The sequence below is a fragment of the Pinus tabuliformis genome, chromosome 4_2 (genome assembly GCF_031772625.1).
Source record: "Pinus tabuliformis cultivar Carrire ecotype Pingquan chromosome 4_2, CPIR1, whole genome shotgun sequence".
NCBI lineage: Eukaryota > Viridiplantae > Streptophyta > Pinopsida > Pinales > Pinaceae > Pinus > Pinus tabuliformis.
Genome location: NC_142304.1, coordinates 1,019,704,792 through 1,019,727,185, shown reverse-complemented (window position 1 = coordinate 1,019,727,185; position 22,394 = coordinate 1,019,704,792). Strand labels below are relative to the sequence as shown.

The 22,394-nt window shown below is 33.1% G+C and overlaps 1 pseudogene; it reads left to right on the top strand.

The window, feature by feature from the left end:
- Positions 1 to 14,364: 14,364 nt before the first annotated feature.
- LOC149173087 (cation/H(+) antiporter 19 pseudogene) lies at positions 14,365 to 15,244 on the top strand (annotated as a pseudogene).
- The last annotated feature ends 7,150 nt before the right edge of the window (positions 15,245 to 22,394 follow it).

The window sequence follows — 22,394 nt, the reverse complement described above, 5'->3', positions numbered from 1 at the left end:
GCAACTCAATTATGAATAAAAGGTTTACATATTAATTTTGATTTTGATTTATAGGCGGGAAAATTTTAAGAATGAGAATTTATTTTAAACTTTACAAATTTTGGTGACATATACTAGTTTTTAATATGTCAATTATAAAAATGTTTGACCATATGTTTATAAACATATTCAAATTTCTGATGATTTTATGTAGTGTTTCTAATTTTTTTTTTTGTTTTAATAAAACAATTTTATAGTATAAAATTTATAAAATTTGGGGAGTTAATTTTAATGAAAAAAGAAATTAGTTAATCTTAATATTTTTTTTTAGGAAAAAAAAAAATAATAGCTCGGATGTGACTCTTACCTTTTAAAATTTTCTTTGCTCACAAGAAACCTTCAAATTCTTTAAATTATTTATGTATAGTTTATATGACTTATAACATTGTGTAAACTAAAAACTTCAGATAATTTTCTGGTTTTGACATATAGTAGATTTCTGTATGGACTTCCTATCACATTTTCGGAATTACACTACTCTATACTCCTTGCATCTGATAATAATGGCGTTTTACACTACTCTATTGTCCTTGCATGTGATAATAATGGCGTTTTGGTGTGGGTCTCTGCTTTATTTATTAACCTGGGATTGATGCTTCTCTGCACACATCTTATGGATTAGGGTTACATCTAATGGGCCATTCGCATTCTTCTTGGATTCTTCTCGGTAAAATCCCTTTTATATTTCCTCGATCCTGCGGTCGTTGGTAGTAGCTACCGCCAAGGTTTTCCGCGTCTTTTGCTATGGCTGGCTCTTTCTCTTCAGTGTTGGATTCGTTCTAACCAGTCTATCGAGTGTTGGGCATGACTTTTAGCATGTCTTGTTCGTCAGCGCATACGTGTTGCACATTCTCTTCTCAAAAAATTATTAAACTCTTTTACAAATTCCAACACTTTTGGAAATTACAAAGTGTTGGACATGACTTTGAGCATGTCTTGTTCGTCAGCGCATACGTGTTGCACATTCCCTTCTCAAAAAAATTACTAAACTCTTTTACAAATTCCAACACTTTTGGAAATTATTAAAATCTAATGTTTAATAATTATTTTTTTTTAAATGTAGGAGCCCATTTTAACCGGTTTACTAAATTTTCCTTGCAGTGATTGAAATTTAGTGATATAGATTTCTGTAACCTTGGCTTTGATCATATTTGGTAATCTTTTGGTGAAATTATATTTATATATATATAGATATATAATTTAACTTTACAGAGAATATGGACTGGGAAAATAATTGTTTATAGTTCGATAATCAATGAATTACTATCCTTATGCTTTCTAGTGTTTTGTAGTTACTCTATTAGTCTTACTTTGTTTTGGTTTTTTCTTATTTAATTTTATTTAAAATTTTAAGATTTAAAATATTTTAGAAAATATCAAATTTATTTATATTTTAAAAATATTTTTTAAATAACAAAAATTTATAATAAAAAAAGATTATTATAAAATTATATAGAAAAAATTAAAAATAAAATAAGTGTAAATTTATATACAGTTGATGAGGTATCGATTTTTTTTTTTTATTTATTGTATTACAATGTATGATTTTTTTTTATTTATTTATTGTATTACAATGTATAATAAATACCTGCACAATTATACTAATAAATGTGTTTGAGATAAGGGATAGTCATATATTAAATATAGACAATCATAATCATATTAGTAATTAAATAATAATAATTAATTAAATGCTTAAATAATAATAGTGAAATTTTTGGAATTGAAAGTATTTTTTGTTTTGGTAGGAGATTAATATCTATGAATGTAAACCAGATTCATGTGGAATCACAACAATTTAAAGTCAATTAATATTTTCTTACAAAATTCACCAATATTATTTAAACACTCAATCAATTAAAAACACCACTAAAATATATCACCTAAGAAAAATCTTTTTTCAGTGTGAAAATAGCTATATTGTATTAATATCATATGAGTCCCAATATACATATGGATAGGTTGAAACATCAAGCTAATGCCTTGGGAGATAGTAAAAATATCCTCCTCATACTTTTACACCTGAAAGCCTAGGGGGAGAAAAAGGTACCAGAAGATAATATGATTTGTCCATGCAGTAAGTTTGAAACACAAAAAATGACCAAACAATTTGGCCAAAGATAGATAAGTCTTCATTATCTGAGCATCTTCAGTCAAAAAGTGAAAACATGCACTATGGTGGAAAAACAGTTTGAGTATACATACCGGGGGATGGAGATAGACAGCAAGATAGATTATGTACGAGGAAGAGAAAAATCCTCATTCTGCTAGGTTGTAAAAGCGAGTTGTATATCCATTTCCCATTTGCCCATTTGGGATAGGAGTCTTTTCTTTGACAAAACATCTCAATGAGTATTTTGTGATCTTTTCACATGATGAATAGAATAATCCTTTGTCCTCCTCAAGAAAGAATCAATTCGTTCATCCATCATGTTAGCTTGTGATTTTTTATGAAACGTTTGTCAGTAACATGATCAATTATAACTTTAGAATCACCATAGGTTTGCAGAAACTAAATATTTAAAAAAACGCTAAAATGAAAAAGCCCTGGTACAACCATTGCTTCGGCTTTGTTATTTGTTCCCTTTCTACCATAACTGTTGTGCTTCATTCATGACAATATAGATAGCACACTTACACTTACCAACACTTACCATTTTGTGCAGCCTCATTAGAAAACACTCATTAAAAAACACTCTAGGAAAGCTCATCTCGCTAATCTTAATATCCCTGGTTTTTATATTTTTATGCTAGAAATCTTTACAATACATACTTAAAAAAGGAAAAATCTTTACCATACATGCTAAAATCCACCTTAATTCGATTCATTCATAACATATCCAAAATTCAGACATTTTTCGGTCCCTTTCAATTCTAATTTATTGCTGAGATTGGCGTTGCAGTTCCATGGCTGACTCGTATTCTCGACCCCATCTGAGGCAGCTGTATTCTGAGACACTGGTGAAGACATGCCACATTCAGAAGCCGGTACACCAAAGGACAAACATTAATTAAATTAGAATTAATTACTGTAACGTGCAGGTTGCGGACGCCGAGCCAGGTGAAATCGAATCTATCCTTTTAAACATCAGACGAAGAATGCTCATTCTTAAATCTTAACCTTTCATTTAGAGAAGAAAATTAACTCTGCAAGCCCACTTCCCTGTTTTTGAAATACTTATTATTTTCTTGATAAATAAGAAAAATAATTTTATAATGCAAGTATACATTAAAATATATAGTAGAAAACGTACCAAATAATAGTATAAAAAAGTACCTTTATTCATCTTTGAGTCGCCCGCAAGATGAAATCCTGAATGTGTAAAACAGTGTAAGAGGTTTAATTTTCCCCATAATTGATGTTAGGCTTTATTCAACATGAAAGGCAACCTACACAGGTAACAGAACAAGCCATCTCTAATTATCATTCCCCGCTGCTAATCGTTTTCTCCGGTTCATGGACACATCCATAGAGCCACGACGTTCCTCGGTTGAGTTATTTCGCAGCTGCAGATTTACAGATTGATAGGTGAGAATTTTAACAATTTATTTGAGAATGTAGATTTCCACACCAGGAACTTATGTATCTTGTTGGGATATCTCACAGTTGTAAATTTACGGATTGATATGTGATAAATTTAACCAATTATTTGACAATGTAGAATTTCATAGCAGAAATTTATATTGTTATTTTTTAGAATATACTAAATATCCAAACTCTATGATGGACATTTTACTAATTATTAAAAATTCATAAATGTGTATTTTCGCAGCAGAAATTTATATAACTATTTTTTTAGAATATACTAAATGTTATAGTTATTATTTTAAAATATACTAAATATCTTTATAATAGACACTCCACTCATCATGAAAAAATTATAAAGCTTATTGAATATGAGGATCGTATTGTCCCTGCTGTTGAAGGAACACGAGCAGATCTGTGAACGAAGGTAACGAGATGGGTCGTTTCGGGTATTAAAATGGCAGCAGACTGATTAGCGAAGCACTGTTTCTACGGTCCTCGCCTCAAAAAGGCATTCTCAGATCCGTTCGCTCACAACTGCATTTGAGAGTGATGTAATTCTGTCAAATATGTGTGTCAAATCCGAATGATTTCAATTGGGCTTGCCAACGGTTTATGATATATAATATAATATATTTATGATATATAATATATTTTTGTGAGCATAATTTATTTATATTTTCTTAAAATATCTATTAAATATGGAAAGTTGTTTATAAATTTTATATTTCTAATAGAAACCGAAATTACTTATATATATATATCACATTTCTAAACGTTTTCCTTATGATGAGGATGTAAACAATCAGACTTATCTTTTTCTTTGAGGAGTTTTGGCTGGGCAATTCATTGCCTATCAATTGGTCATATTTCATTTGTGATGTTTTTCAAGGTTAAATTTGTAATAGAAACAATGAATACGCACTGTTATGCTGTTTTAGCAAACAAATGGATAAAGGAAAATGAGATATACTATTGCCTAGTCCTAATTTGAAGACTTAATATACTTTTTCGTTCCATAGTTGTGTTAGCCTAATGTATTAACAACCACTAAGCCTAATTGAAATGTGGATTAAGTATTTATCAATAGTCTCATGTATTAACAGCCACTAAGTCTCAAACTGGATTAAGGAAATTGAGATATACTATTACCTAGTCCTAATTTGAAGACTTAATATACTTTTTCGTCAGATAGTTGTGTTAGCCTCATGTATTAACAACCACCAAGTCTAATTGAAATGTGATTAATTATTTATCAATAGTCTCATCTATTAACAACCACTAAGTCTAATTGAAATGTTGATTAAGTATGTAGGAAAGAGAGTATAAAAGAATAATTCATAATAAAATATGAAATTATTTATAGTGAAACTAAACTTACTCTAAATTTTTGATTAAATATTAGAATAATGAAATCACACAAAATAGTTTAGATATTCGTGGAGATATTATAGATATATTGTGAAAGAAATTCTCCAGAAAATTCAACCAATTAATCAAATTGGTAATTTGTTATGAAAAACCTCAATTCTATAGTACTAGGCTTTATGTGTGTAAATAATATATGGTTTTCTGTAAAGTAATGAATTAAGGCCTTAAAAAAGTTGAGAATAATTAATATTATTTTGTTATTAATGGACAAAATAGTTACGTTGTTGTAACTTTCTCCCTAGTTTAGGATTAGTTCCTATAATTATGGGGTTTGGGTGCAACCTCCTATTTCCTAGTATTGTATTTAATGATGTAATCTTTGATTGATTGATATAGAGTGGACGAGAGTGATCTCTCTGTTTTGGTGAGTGTAGTCTCCAGGTGCAGGCCACACTTGAGAGCTACATCTCTTTCTTTTCAATTCTGTTCACATTTTATCTTGGTATCAAAGCTCAGATTAAGTGAGCCTGATCTTTTGTCACCTGTGAGGCTGAAGTGCCTATAGTAGCTAGCTTGCCTGTGTGGCTTGAAGTGCCTTTGTGGCTGTGTGTACGCGAGAGCTCTGTGCTCGATTGAACACCTGGCTCAGAAAAGGTAAATACTGATTTAAAGATGCAAGATAGTTAATATTCGAAATTGCATTTATTTATGTAGAGGAGACAACTAGAATATGCCAACATCTTTCATTTATCACCATAAGATACAATATTTTGATAAAATAATATGCCAAAGTTGTGTTCGTTACATCAATAAATAATAACGATCAAAACACTTACTTCATGATAAGTTGCTAATGTTTAAAAAAATCATTAAAATAACTAAATTGTATTTTATTATTATTATTATTTTCTATTATTATTTTACAAAGAATTAATATATGAGATAAACATATATACATTTAGACAAACTATCTCATATATATATATATATATTGAAGAAGATTCTTAATTATGAGGATTTTCCTCCTTTTTACCATGAATATTATTAAACTATAAATAGGTCTTGTTACAATTCCATGAGCCAATGATATAACTTATCAATATCACATGCCCAAAAAACTATAATTTACTCCATATGAGACTTTATTGATATGGAATTTTTTTAATTAATCAACTTACACAATATTAAAAAGAGCATAAAATACTTTGGAAATAAATCCCAATAGTTGATTTCTATGTATTACCATGATCATTTTATAATATTTCATGAAGGTTAAATACCTACCATGGAACAAATAATTATTAATAATTAAATAAAAAAAAAAAAAACTATTCCAAAATAAACACACCCATTAACATAATTATTTATGTCTAATATTAATCAAGAGCTATTAAAAATACTTAAATAAAAACTATTAATAAAAAATTAATATTGAATTGTTAAAATGTAACATAAAGTAAATAATTTAAATAATATTTTATTTTTTCTTCTCTTAATATTATAAAAGTATTAAGACTTTTATAGGATTTGAGTTTAATCACAACCACCAATAAAGCCATTATAGAGTGTTACTAATAGAAACAAGGGAGTCTGCGAGGCAGCAAGTCCCTGCATTGAGAACTGAACTAGATGCTAATATTGTACAACTGAATTGGTCACCCTGCAAAACTGAGCTTCTAAGCCTTGACCCATGAAGGAGCCTGTCAACTTCTGCCTTCATCACCAAATAACACATATGCTAGCATGTAATCTATCAGCAGAAAATGAAGCTTGTAACCTCTCACCTTTAGCCAGGCAGGAACCAGAACCCAGATGCCTTTACCCTCTTGCCTTTCAACTCTAGCCTTTGCCTCTGAACTTGAACCTTCTCAAAGAATACAGATGCCTTTGCCTTAAGCCAAGTCCAACAGATGGAATCACCCTTTAGCCTTTTCACCTTGAGCCTCACGTTCAACCTTTAGATGGTACTTCGTGTCCCACAGTTGCTTCTAGCTGATAGCTTTTTGAAATGCACCTGCATTGAGTAGGCTCAGTTAAGATCCAATGCCAACCCTAGGCGGCCTTGCCACAGTTGCTTCCTGAGCAGAGTTAAGTGCCTGCATTGAGTAGGTTCAGCCTGAGAATGCACCTGCATTGGGTAGGCTCAGTTAACATTCAATGCACAGTTTTGATACCAGAGTTCAAAATAAATACTGTCATTCAATAACGAAGTAGAACCTAAATTCTTTCAGTTTTTCATGGAGCGTCATAATCATTTATTATATTTTGATTAAATATCATAGATAGATATAACAATAGTACTAGTTTAAGGGTTTTCTTAATTAGTGACAGGTTGTGTATCAGGTATTTCTTCCAAATTGGCACAGCTTTGATTAAAGCTGAAGTCAAGTTTGAGAAATATCCTACAGATATCAGTGGCCTTCTATGGGTGCTCCAAGAATATTTTTGTTCAAATCAATCTGCTTTAGCTAGTTTATTGTAATTGGATACATGAGAGAAACATGTTTGAAATGGCTGTACGACTAATTTCTGAGAAAAGACTACTAACTCAAGGAAGCTACTGAGCTCGGTGGATTGGTCGCTAAATATTTCTTACCTACCGGACTACTATCACTTAGAGCTAGCCCTTACTAACTACTATCATGAATTCTCTATATGTCTTCCGCAACAAGTTCCCCTTTGAAGCTGTCTGTATTTATATATATGCACATAGTATTTATAACTCTTAAGCTTGCCTGCCTTACCTAAAGAGACAGGTAGGCATTGTTTAGGTTTCCTCCTTTCTTTAGGTTTAGTCAGGTAGGCATTGTTTAGGTTTCCTCCTTTCTTTAGGTTTAGTCGCCTTTGCATATATATCCGACAGAAACCTCATTGAGGGCTCTCTTTCTTGCAAGTGCTTTGTTCTCTAAAGTAGGTAAAAGAGGGTGTAGTGGGTGTAGCCGGGATGGTTGAGTAAGAAAGAGAAGGGCTTGATGAGGTAGAAGGAAGAAATTCATAGGTATAAGGTCTACTGTATTTGTATGAGACGGGGATGTTAGAGGTAAGAAGGTGGAAAGAAGAAATCAAAAGTGATAAAAGTGTCGAAGCGGATGAGGAAGAAGGTATAAAGTCCTAGTAAGAAGCCAGAATGGGAGTGTTAATGAGTATGAAGCAAGAATGGAATAGGATAAAGCTTAATAAATAGCTTTTGAATTTCATATAAAATCATTCTTTGTTGTCGATTTGAAACTTCCGAAATCTCCTTTGAATTAATTTACGGTTAAACAATTCAACAGTAATTGTGGGAGGGTAAGACCAGAAAATACTTGACCTTAAAAGACCAAACCAACTACTTATTAAAATGAATTGCAACTACTTGTTACTATTTATTTCAAATGAACTGCGGTACAAAAACTTTATACGTTAATTATCGGTTAATTAAATCAAAGTTAAATTAAGTAAGGCAAAAATCTCACGTGAAATTACTGAAATACGCATCTTCATTGATAGAAACAGTTAAAATTTATGAAAAGAAAAATGTATAATAAAATCCCTCAAATTTCTAGTTGAAATTACGGCTTTTGGATGTGTAAAAAGCTTAAATATCAGAAGAAGCGTCCACCAGAAGATGGAAAACCAGAGGATAAGTTGCATCAAATGTCAGAAACGTTCTAAGGAAAATGACTACACCACCCCCATCCAGATCGTGCAGTGTAAAATGTGAAGGAAGTCATTGGTATCAGGACTAGTAAATTTCGAACCTGTGACCAAGCTGAATGGTATGGACATGCTCCATATTGCAACCTTTCTGAGCACAAATAAGAGGGCCTACAGAGTAGAGCATACAACGTAGAGAAGAGGGCACCTCGAACAAAAATATCATTGCTAATTTAATAAAATAAAATAATTGCATAACACGAGGCCCTAAGCTGTTAAAATGGGCTGCACGCGTGTAATGGGAAGGACGACCACAGTTTTCTTTATATCGACGAGTGTGCCGCAGTAGAGGAATAAGGGACTAGTGTTCGACATGAACCACCGAGGAGATGGGGGAATGACTTGCTATGCCACAGAAGTCAATCCTACGCTTCCAGGTGGTGAATGCAGAAAATATAGTTCAACACATAGATATGATTAGTCAGTGGAGAACATATGGCGAAAAACATTAAAGTGTTTTCTTGAATATCTTTAAAGCTTATAACTATGTTTGATTTAAAAGCCAAACATATTTTGTTGGTTATATTCTAAGAGATACTTTCAATGTTGGTTATACAATTTTATTAATGTCATGTTGCCTTCAGACTAACCGCAGCTCCCCCTAGTTCAATCGCATCTCAGAACGTCTGTTAGCAGACATTTACGCTACTCAATATCGCCATGGCGTTTTTCCTTCGCAAGCATATGGTTATGAGGTTTTTTAAAGGAAAAAAAATAATAGATAAAGAGCAGTGGTAGAAAATTCTCCATAAGAGCACGAAATATGAAGCATTAAAGTGACCCATAATAAGGCCAAATTCACTAGTCCAGGAGGTTGAATTGCACAGGAAAAATATTAAAATTTATGAGCGTTGAGTTGGGGGTTTCTTTGGTGCCAATGGCTCAGTTGAGAGATCTGATCGCTGTGTGCTATTCCAGAATTTCCTTGCACAGAGAAAGGAGGATGTTTTCTTCATAATTATGTTGATTCTTTGAGGTCGTCTTTATTCTACGTAGAGGGAGCCGAAATATTTCATATTTTCCAGCAGGCTGTATCTATTTGTACGCTGAAAAACCACCAAGAAAAAGTAGGTATTAGCAAACAAACTAGAATCATTAATTCGAAAAGAAGTAAGAACTATTTCGTTTCTTCGCTTCAGACTACCAGAATTTATGGTCTAGGTCAGTAAGCTTCATGCTCGAAATTTATAATGGAACTGCACAGAAGGTACAAACAGTAACAAATAACAATTGATCAACTCTTTATATCTAAACAGCAGGCTCTTTGTAGAAGAAATCGATTTTTATTTTTGAATTAGATCCTGCATTCTGATTTCTTCTTTGGTCACTCCATGGACTTGTGATCCAAAGGTTCGCTGATTGTTGCCGCAGAGAAATCAATACAGTTGAAGTTATCCACAATCGAGGTTAGAGCGGGTGTGGATATTTGAGGGATGGGTTGCATATCTTCCGACAGGTTTTTAAGAACAACTAGCATCCAAGAGAATCTGAAGCGGCCATTTCCTTCTGCCGCAGTGATACCAATACTAGACGACTTGGTCGTGGCAAACAACCATGCCAAGAAACTCCCAACTCCATCAGAGCCAGAAAATGTACTTTGTTTTATCAGCAAAGATTATGAAGAATCTGAAGGTGAGTCCTTTTCTTGCTTTTGCTTGTTGGAATTCATTTATCTTTGTTTTTCTTCTGAAGAACATTTATTTGTCTATCGGCATCTGATCTTAGATTCTTAGTGATCCAAATACAGTATCAAAACTTTAAAGCATTAAAGTTACCTTTCCAATTTTGTTTTTCCTTCTTTGAAAACGCTTTCTGTGAACTCTATATGCATTAACATGCATTTTCCTTCTGCAATGCATGCCTATTTATGTCAAACCCCTGAACCATGAATTCTATATGCATTAACAAGCATTTTCCTTCTGTAATGCATGCCTATTTATGTGAAACCCCTGAACCATGCCACCATTGTAAACTTTTCCAGTTCGATTTTTTTTTTCCTTTTTTCCCGTATTATATTTTAATGAGTAATTTTCAAACTTCTAGTCTGTAACAACCATATATTTTAATGAGTAGTTTTCAAACTTCTAGTCTGCAACAACCATTCGCTGATTGGAGAATTGACATACTAAAACATTTACAGGTGAAAGGCTTATTAGTGGAAACCATGTTAGAGTAGACACAGATCTGCAATCAGAGAATCCCTCAAAAGAGGGAAAATCACAAAATCACGATGCTGGAGAGGAGGAATTAGAAGAACATAAACTTACAGAGAAGGACAAAACATAGATAATCTCTCCATCGGAGATAATGGAAGCCTCGGAGGTTGGAGAAACGTACCATGTTTCTAGGAAAACTGGGCCATATTTAGGAGACATTGAAAGATGCTGCTAGTGTTGGATCGTGTGGACAAACTGCTACTGTTGGTTAAACTGCTACTGTTGGTTGCACTGGATAATCTGGAGATACTGCTACTGCTGGTTCTATTGGATAATCTGGAGCTTGTTCCACAGGGTAATGTGGAACTACTATTGATGCTTACTCGAGCTCTCCTCTGACCGACATGAAAGACCATCGGAGGGAGGCCAGCAGAACACCTGCACCACCATGCATCGGCACGTACACCACCTGCATGCACAATACCTGCCAATATGCTCAAACCTGCTATAACCAACCTGCAAACAAACCTGCAAACAAACGCGAACTAATGTTAGCAAACTAAGGTTAACATACCTGTAACATTAATATGAATTCTTCGACAGCCACAGATAATAAACAAGGTAAAGCTAAATAAACCTATGGTCCAGCCTCTTCCGCCTCGGGAAGAGGCCAAATAAGAGGGCAAACACGGTCACTTTTCAAAACTTTGGTTATCCTGACAATGGTAAACCCCACGACATTTGAAAACTTTGGTCACCCTGCAATAATCCGCTTAAATTAACAACATAGCGCTTCGAATTAATGCTATAGCATTGCATATGGATTACTATAGTCCCTGGCCATTGCCAGATAGCAGGGACTAATAAAGCATAAGTGGGGATGATCACATTCCGTCCCACAATCATCCTACATAAATAGGGAAGTTTTCTGGTTTTTATTTAATTTGGATTTATCTATAATTATGTAAGGTTTATGGTTTTTATTTGAATTCTATTTATGGATAATGTTTTTCAATTGATAGAAATTTTTTTTTGGGTTATGTATTTTCTATATGGATTTTGGTTAGTATAACTACATAAAATTATACCAAGTTAATGTTGGAAAGTTAATTACTCAAGTTTTTACATGGTTTTCATGCAATTTTGATGCACCCCATAAAAGATATGGGTTTTGGAAAAGGATTAGCATATTTGTAAGAATCATATTATTATTGAAATATTCGGATTTTTTTTTATTTCTCCATAAGATTTTGTTTTTATTTATTCATTTGTTTTCTGTTCTTAATTAATTTAAGTATGCTGAATTTATGATCCATAACTCCATTGAGCATTAATTTGCGAGATTTGTGAGAGGTTTATTACTGCAAATATAAAATTATTATTTTTATATATTTTATTATCACACAATATCATTTATTTATATATTAAAATAAGTTTAAGATAGATTGATTATCATAGTTAACCAATTTAGTATTTGAGTGAATATCTCAACTATATCTAAAACAAGAATTAGTTAACAATTCATTAACCAAACAACATACATAGGGATGATATTAACCAATACATTCTATGATAAGAACTAGAAATTGGCCCTAAATATGAAAAGATACACCCAAGGAATAGAACATTCTCATGATGTTACTGCAAAAATATTGCAACAAAGGATATATAACAACTTAAAGGGTGGAGGATGGAGGGGAGGAAATGTGTTCTGGCTTGTAACCGTCTCACACTTGTTCTGATTCCTCTACATATTATATCCAACCTATAACAAGCATGGTAATGAGGAGAAAGATTAGTATTTAGATATCTAATTAGTCTACATGGCCTTGGATAGACGGAGATTTGGTAGGCTATTTAGGCACTCCTAGGTGCCAGAAAAGTAGAGGGAGGTTTTGGAGTCTCAAGCAAAATGGAATTATTGTAACCATCATATTTGTAGCATCAAATTTTGACAACCATGAAGTGATGAAAATCCCTCCTTTACCCCAAAACAATGACCCTTCATTCAAGACAAACTCCAGGCCTTTCTCGATATTGAATTGAGTAATGAAAATTCATTTTGACCACAAGTACTAGTCATAGTTTGATGTCAAAGTGGAAAAAAACCATTATGCAATGCATCAAATTTGCCCAAAAGCCATTAAACCTGCAAATACGGGAATTTGATTGGAGAGAAATGTGGAGAGAGTTTACCTCGGGGATGTTTACTTGCATGACTGGAACATGTTCCATTTTCTCCACAATATAGAGACTTGGAATATTTTGGATTTGTTCATGAGGGTTGGAGGTCTTCCCCTTAACTACATCTTTAAAATAGATATTTATTGTAGGATGGATGGAACTCAAAGCTACACCTCTTAGTCTTAGATTCAATATGACAGTAGAATTCCTCCAAGATACCATATTAATTCATTTGGAATGGGTTCTGTAAATTTTACCCTAAAACATCAGGCATTAAGAAGATGCACAAATGCCTAAACTATTTTGAATACTCTGTTTTAAATTTTGCACCAGGTTTATTTCCTTAATCCATAGGAGTGTGGACTTTCCATTAAGGTTTTTCATGAATATTAGAAAGGGGTTATCTTTTGTATTTGTTTGAAAAACAATAGAGATGAAGCTTGGAAAATGTGTGGAGGTGACATCCCTAAGCATCAAGACCCTCACCACACCGACCTTATCAGCATAATGGATAGAGAATACATACAAAAATAATAAAATAGGAGACAAGAAAACAATCAGAGAACCTGCCAACTACTCCCTCCACTACCCCAATAGCTGAGAGAAGGTGTCTTTGTAAAGAAATATTCGACATTTGTCTGCCATTTTCACATAAAATTTATGTAGGGAATGGCCCATGGCAGAGGAAACATCCTCAGAGCCAAGTCCACCAATCGCTACAGGGTCAAATAAAGCACATGAGAAAATATTCTTTCAGTAGGACACCTCCAAAGGAATCAAAATCCGACCATGTCTAGAGAAAACACGAGATTGAGCATTCGTTCCCTAAGCCATTGGACGCCATGAGGCTTAGAGACGAACCAGAGCGTGGTGGGGACACAATTTGCATTGCAAAACAAACAAAACCTAGCGCTCCTCATTTTCCCCTCATTTTTTTTATATGAACATAAAGTATATTTAATTGGATGCTGTGGAAAGTAAACAATTCAGGCTCTCAAATACTAAATCTCCATCAGTACAGGAAAGGTTTCTGCAGGAGGAAGTTGCAGATTTGGGTGAACCAGTCAAAAATCAGTTCAGCCAACACTAAAACTTGCGGCTTTCCATCAGATGTCCTAAAATTGGAGTTTGCACAGGATTTAAGTTGTTTTGTTGTTTATTTAGAAGTTTCTGCAAGTGACATCCGAAGATTAAATTGTTGTGGCTGAAATAACACTGTGGAAATGTACTTGCGCTTCGTTACCTCCTTGGAAGAGCGATCGACAGGTGCAAGGAATCGATTCCCTTGGCTGTTGATTGCGGGGTTCGATGTGAGCCCCCCTCCCGGCATCGTGGAAACCAACCCCGCAGAGCTCATGAAATTCTACGCGGACATGTTCATGATGAAGGTGGATGGACATTGTGGCAGATTCCCTCTACAAATCGAAGCTCGAATTTGAACTAGCCTGCCTTCGTGGGTGCTTCTGCTCGGCGATAATCGATTTTGCGTTCTCGCTGTTCATAGTGCAGATCTATATTGTGCTTCTCATCACCAGGACGTTGGTTTTTCTGCTCAGGCCATTAAGGCAACCTGGCGTCATTGCAGAAATCATTGGTGGGATTCTTCTTGGTCCTTCGGTGTTGGGGCGCAGTGAAGCTTACTTTAACACAATTTTCCCAAAGAGGACCACCCTTGTACATGAAACTGTTGCAAATATTGGTCTTCTATTCTTTCTGTTTTTAGTTGGGCTGGAACTAGATTTCCAAGCGATTAAGAGAACTGGAAGGAAGGGTTTAGCAATTGAATTACCTTACTGTTTGTCGTTAGGGTCGGGGTTGCTTATGTGCTCAGGGAAATGGTTTTTAAGGGTGTGGCCTATGGACCCTTCCTCATTTCCATGGGTGTATCCTCATCTATTACTACATTCCCGGTGCTTGCAAGGATACTTGCAGAGCTCAAGCTTCTTACCACCGATGTGGGTCAGATGGTCATGGCTGCGACGACTGTAGTGGTTTCTTGGGTTCTTCTGGCCATTACTGTATCTTTTTTAGGATTTGTCACCGGTCACCTAACAACGAACCTGTGAGCGATACTTACATTTGCATCACTCTGGCGGGAGTCCTAGCATCTGACTTTGCAACAGATGCAATTGGGATTCACACAATCTTCAGAGCTTTTGTGTTTGGCTTGACTATTCCCAAAGATGGCCCGTTTGCAGGGATGCTTATTGAAAAGATTGAAGACTTTGTATCTGGCTTGCTGCTGCCATTGCATTTTTCTTCCAGTGGTTGAAGAGTCGAAGGAGGAATTGCTGTAAAATAAAATTTGGAAAGAGGAGTAAGCAAATAGAGATTAAGGTGGCAGATTGTGAAGAGGATGAAGATCGTGAAACCAACTTTTTTACAATGCTACAAAGTGCATACTAGTGTTCTAAAATTTTGAGTTTTGTAAGTGAAACATGTTGAGCCTGATCAACTTAACATATAAATGCAATTGGTTAGAATTGATCACTCTAAAAATTGCTAATTGAAGTTAGTTAGATTCAAGATGAAAGCACTAAGTATGATTTTAGAAGAGGTTGGTTGACGCAACATTAGATGGACAAATCAGGCAAAATATTGTGTGTTGAAATAAAGTAGACTCACAGTGTATGTCACATTCATTAGTAAGCAAGTCTAGAGTGTTTGTAGTGGTATGTACCTGGTAACTCCAAGAGATGGAGTGTGAAATGTAAGCCTTGTAAGGCATGTGTATCTCCATATAGTGCGTGGTAATATAAAAACCACTTTGTATTTGTAGTGTCGAGTTGTGGTAAGCCAGAAACCACATGTAAGAGTGAAGTGGGATAGAGATTCATGTTTCCATGGTTTAGGGTTAGCCCAGAAAACCATCGACCCGATTGAATCGGGTCTTTGGAGTGCCCTAGTGGCAGGTTTGTAGCCCAGAGTGGGTGGAGTGCCCTAGTGGCAAGTCAGACCGATTGACTCAGGTCTTTGGAGTGCACTAGTGGCAGGTTTGTAGCACAGAGTGCTTGGAGTGCCCTAGTGGCAATTTTGTGGCCCATAGTGGTTGGAATGCCTTCATGGTTGAGTTGAGCCTTTGCGTATGTGTTGAGCCTTCATGACCGAGTTGAGCCTTGGTGGCTGTGTTTAGTGTTTGTGGCTGAGCATGGTTGAGGGTGATCCGATAAAACCCAGAGCATGGTTATGGGTAATCCAATAAAGCCCATGATGATATTGGAGGGGGACTTATAGGTACATGTAATGCAGTGATAATGGTTGAAAGAACAATGTATGTGAAGGACATCCTACAAGACTCGCAGTTGCAACGGTTAGTACCTATGCATTACGGTGGATGGTTTCTTCTTTATATGGACATCAACATATTCTTTTATGTTTGACCACAACTAGACTTTGCAGATTGTTATCCAGACAAGTAATCATTATGAGGGTGTGTTGGAATATCAATTCATACTTGTCTCTAGTGTGACTTTCTATGTAAAAAATATGTTCCTATTCTATAAGAGTGGTTTCTCTAGTTTGGTGTGTGGTTGAGAAATTCTCTCAACCAACAAATTATATGTCCAAGATAGTTTTCCTATCTTGAAACAATACTCATGTATATATGTAATTGCACATTCAATGTTAAATTTGTAATAGCAATAAAGAATACGCACTGTAATGATGTTTTAGAAAACAAATGGATTAAGGAAAATGAGATATACTATCACGTAGTCCTAATTTGAAGACCTAATATACTTTTTCGTCACATACTTGTGTTAGCCTCATGTATTAACCACCATTAAGTCTAAATGAAATGTTGATTAAGTATTTATCAATAGTCTCATGTATTAACAACCAGTCAATCCAATTGAAATGTTGATGAAGTATTTATCAAAAAGAGTATGTACGAATAATTTATGATAAAATATGAAATTATTCATAGTGAAATTAGACTTACTCTAAAGGTCTACATATGACTAAAGACTGAAATAAAGAGAAGCTAGGGATGAAATCATACAAAATAAGTTTAGATATTTGTGGAGATATTTATGGAGATATTGTGAAGAATGCTATACAGAAAGTTCAACTAATTAGCCAAATTAGTAATTTATTATGAGAATCTCAATTCTATAATAAAAAACTCCATATGTGTAAATAATGTATCATTTTTTGTAAAGTAATGAATTAAGGCTTTGAAAACCCTTTTTCCCAATTTTTTGTCTCAAAATTATGATATTTTGTTTTATCATCTCATTTCAAGTTGTAACAGTGGAAAGTGAAAGGTGTCAAACTGGGCTTCATTAGATTTATACATTTCAAGTTGTAACAGTGGAAAGTGAAAGGTGTCAAACTGGGCTTCATTAGATTTATGTATATTTGATATGGTTTTGAATTTTTTTTATATGAAAATTAAGAAATATGTGTTTTTAATAGAGTATTATTTTCTGACACAAAAGTATATAAGTAAATATTGTAGCTATATATTCATGGATATGAATTATTATTTGATAATTTGTATAATTTATGTGATTGGAGAATTGTTATTTGGTGATTTATCGTTGAATGATATATAAGATGTTATTTTTTATCTAATAATTTGTATGATAATTTTATAATTGTATTAGGTAAATGTTAAAATGTAAATATTGATTTAGAGATGCAAGATAGTTAATATTTGAAATTGCCTTTCTTTATGTAGAGGAGACAACTAGAATATGCCAACATCTTTCATTTATCACCATAAGATAGAATATTTTGATAAAATAATATGCCAAAGTTGTGTTTGTTGCATCAATAAATAATAATCATCAAAACACTTACTTTATGATAAGTTGCTAATGTTTAAAAAAGTCATAAAAATAACTAAATTGTATATTATTATTATTATTATTATTATTTTCTATTATTATTCCACAAAGAATTAATACATGAGATAAACATATATACATTTAGAAAAACTATCTCATATATATATATATATATATATAAACTTGGAAGAAGATTCTTAATCATGAGGATTTTCCTCCTTTTTACCATGAATATTATTAAATTATAAATAGGTTTTGTTACAATTCCATGAGCCAATGATATAACTTATCAATATCACATGCCAAAAAAAACCATAATTTACCCCATATGAGACTTTATTGATATGGAATTTAATTAATCAACTTACACAATATTAAAAAGAGCATAAAATACTTTGGAAATAAATCCCAATAGTTGATTTCTAAGTATTACCATGATCATTTTATAATATTTCATGAAGGTTAAATACCTACCATGGAACAAATAATTATTAATAATTAAATTAAATAAAAAAAAAACTATTCCAAAATAAACACACCCATTAACATAATTATTTATGTCTAATATTAATCAAGAGCTATTAAAAATACTTAAATAAAAAATATTAATAAAAAATTAACTATTCAATCGTTAAAATGTAACATGAAGTAAATAATTTAAATAATATTTTATTTTTTCTTCTTTGAATATTAAAACTTTTATAGGATGAAGATTGTAAAACCAAATTTTTCACACTAGTGTTATGAAATTTTGAGTTTTGTAAGTGAAACATGTTGAGCCTGATCAACTCAACATGTAAATGCAAATTGTTAGAATTGATCACTCTAAAAATTACTAATTGAAGTTAGTTAGATTCAAGATGAAAGCACTAAGTATGATTTTAGAAGAGGTTGGTTGATGCAGCATTAGATGGACAAACAAGACAAACATATTGTTTGTTAAAATAAAGCAGACTCATAGTATATGTCACATACATTAATAATCAAATCTAGAATGTTTGTAGTGGTATGTACCTGGTAACTCCAAGAGATGGAGTGTAAAATGTAAGCCTTATAAGGCATGTGTATCCCCATACAATTCATGGTAATATAAAAACCACTTTTTATTTGTTGTGTCGGGTTGTGGTAAGCCAGAAACCACATGTAAGAGTGAAGTGGGACAGAGATTCATGTTGGCATGGTTTAGGGTTAGCCAAAAAAACTGTCGGCCCGATTGAGTCAGGTCTTTGAAGTGCCCTAGTGGCAGGTTTGTAGCCCAGAGTGGCTGGAGTGCCCTAGTGGCAAGTCACATCGATTGACTCGGGTCTTTGGAGTGCCCTAGTGGTAGGTTTGTAGCCTAGAGTGGCTGGAGTGCCCTAGAGGCAACTTTGTGGCCCATAGTGGCTAGAATGCCTTCGTGGTTGAGTTGAACCTTTGTGGATGTTTTGAGCCTTCATGGCTAAGTTGAGTATTGGTGGTTGTGTTTAGCCTTAGTGGCTGAGAGCCCTTAGTGGCATAGTTGAGGGTGATCTAATAAAACCCAAAGCATGGTTATGGGTAATCCGATAAAACCCATGATGATATTGGAGGGGGATTTACAGGTACAGGAAATGCAGTTATAATGGTTGAAAGAACAATGTATGTGAAGGACATCCTACAAGACTAGTGGTTGCAACAGTTAGTACCTACGCATTACGGTGGATGGTTTCTCATTTATATGGACATCAACATATTCTTTTATGTTTGACCACAACTAGAATTTGCAGATTGTTATCGAGACAAGTACTCATTATGGGGGTGTGTTGAAATATTAATTCCTACTTGCCTCTAGTGTGACTTTCTATGTAAAGACTCTGTTCCTATTCTATAAGAGTGGTTTCCTTAGTTTGGTGTGTGGTTGAGATATTCTCTCAACCAACAAATTGTATGTCAAAGATAGTTTTCCTATCTTGAGACAATACTCCTGTATATATGTAAGTGCACATTTGATTATTGTGAAATAGATTCCTTTATGGAATTTTAACAGTTTTGGTTGGGGAATTCATTGCCTATCAATTGGTCACATTTCATTTGTGACGTTTTTCAATGTTAAATTTGTAATAGCAACAATGAATACAGACTATTATGATGTTTTAGCAAAAAAATGGATTAAGGAAAATGAGATATACTATCACCTAGTCCTAATTTGAAGACTTAATATACTTTTTCGTCACATAGTTGTGTTAGCCTCATGTATTAACCACCATTAAATCTAAATGAAATGTTGGTTAAGTATTTTCAATAGTCTCATGTATTAACAACCAGTCAGTCTAATTGAAATGTTGATTAAGTATTTACCAAAAAGAGTATGGACGAATAATTTATAATAAAATATGAAATTATATCTAGTGAAAGTAGACTTACTCTAAAGGTCTACATATGACTAAAGATTAGAATAATGAGAAACGTTAGGGATGAAATCACACAAAATAAGTTTAGATATTTGTGGAGATATTTATGGAGATATTGTGAAGGACGTGATAGAGAAAGTTCAACTAATTAGCCAAATTAGTAATTTATTATGAGAATCTCAATTCTAAGAAGCTCCATGTGTATAAATAATGTATCATTTTCTGTAAAGTAATGAATTAAGGCTTTGAAAACCATTTTTCCCAATTTTTTGTCATGATATTTTGTTTTATCATCTCATTTCAAGTTGTAACTGTGGAAAGTGAAAGGTGTCAAACTGGGCTTCATCAGATTATGTATATTTGATATGGTTTTGATTTTTCTTTATGAAAATTAAGAAATATTTGTTTTTAATAGAGTATTATTTTCTGACACAAAAGTATAAAGTAAATATTGTTGCTATATATTTTTTGTTATTAATTATTATTTGATAATTTGTACTATTTATGTAGTTGGAGAGCTGTTATTTGGTGATTTATTGTTGAATGATATATAAGATGTTATTTTTTATCTAATAGTTTGTACGATAATTTTATAATTGTAGTAGGTAAATGTTAAAAGGTAAATACTGATTTAGAGATGCAAGATAGTTAATATTCGAAATTGCATTTCTTTATGTAGAGGAGACAACTAGAATATGCCAACATCTTTCATTTATCACCATAAGATACAATATTTTGATAAAATAATATGCCAAAGTTGTGTTTGTTACATCAATAAATAATAACCATCAAAACACTTACTTCATGATAAGTTGCTAATGTTTAAAAAAATCATTAAAATAACTAAATTGTATTTTATTATTATTATTATTTTCTATTATTATTCTACAAAGAATTAATATATGAGATAAACATATATACATTTAGACAAACTATCTCATATATATATATATATATATATTTTGAAGAAGATTCTTAATTATGAGGATTCTCCTCCTTTTTACCATGAATATTATTAAACTATAAATAGGTATTGTTACAATTCCATGAGCCAATGATATAACTTATCAATATCACATGCCCAAAAAACTCTAATTTACTCCATATGAGACTTTATTGATATGGAATTTTTTTAATTAATCAACTTACACAATATTAGAAAGAGCATAAATACTTTGGAAATAAATCTCAATCATTGATTTCTGTGTATTACCATGATCATTTTATATTATTCCATGAAGGTTAAATACGTACCATGAAACAAATAATTATTGATAATTAAATTAAATAAAAAAAAAACTATTCCAAAATAAACATACCCATTAACCTAATTATTTATGTCTAATATTAATTAAGGGCTATTAAAAATACTTAAATAAAAACTATTAATAAAAAATTAATATTGAATCGTTAAAATGTAACATAAAGTAAATAATTTAAATAATATTTTATTTTTTCTTCTCTTAATATTATAAAAGTATTAAGACTTTTATAGGATTTGAGTTTAATCACAACCACCAATAAAGCCATTATAGAGTGTTACTAATAGAAACAAGGGAGGCTGCGAGGCAGCAAGTCCCTGCATTGAGAACCGAACTAGATGTTAATATTGTCCAACTGAATTGGTCACCCTGCAAAACTGAGCTTCTAAGCCTTGACCCATGAAGGAGCCTGTCAACTTCTGCCTTCATCACCAAGTAACACATATTCTAGCATGTAATCTATCAGCAGAAGATGAAGCTTGTAACCTCTCACCTTTAGCCAGGCAGGAACTAGAAGCGAGATGCCTTTACCCTCTTGCCTTTCAACTCTAGCCTTTGCCTCTGAACTTGAACCTTCTGAAAGAATACAGATGCCTTTGCCTTAAGCCAAGTCCAACAGATGGAATCACCCTTTAGCCTTTTCACCTTGAGCCTCACGTTCAACCTTTAGATGCCGGTACTTCATGTCCCACAGTTGCTTCTAGCTGATAGCTTTTTGAAATGCACCTGCATTGAGTAGGCTCAGTTAAGATCCAATGCCAAACCTAGGCGGCCTTGCCACAGTTGCTTCCTGAGCAGAGTTAAGTGCCTGCATTGAGTAGGTTCAGCCTAAGAATGCACTTGAGAATGCACCTGCATTGAGTAGGCTCAGTTAACATTCAATGCACAGTTTTGATACTAGAGTTCAAAATAAATACTGTCATTCAATAACGAAGTAGAACCTAAATTCTTTCAGTTTTTCATGGAGCGTCATAATCATTTATTATATTTTGATTAAATAT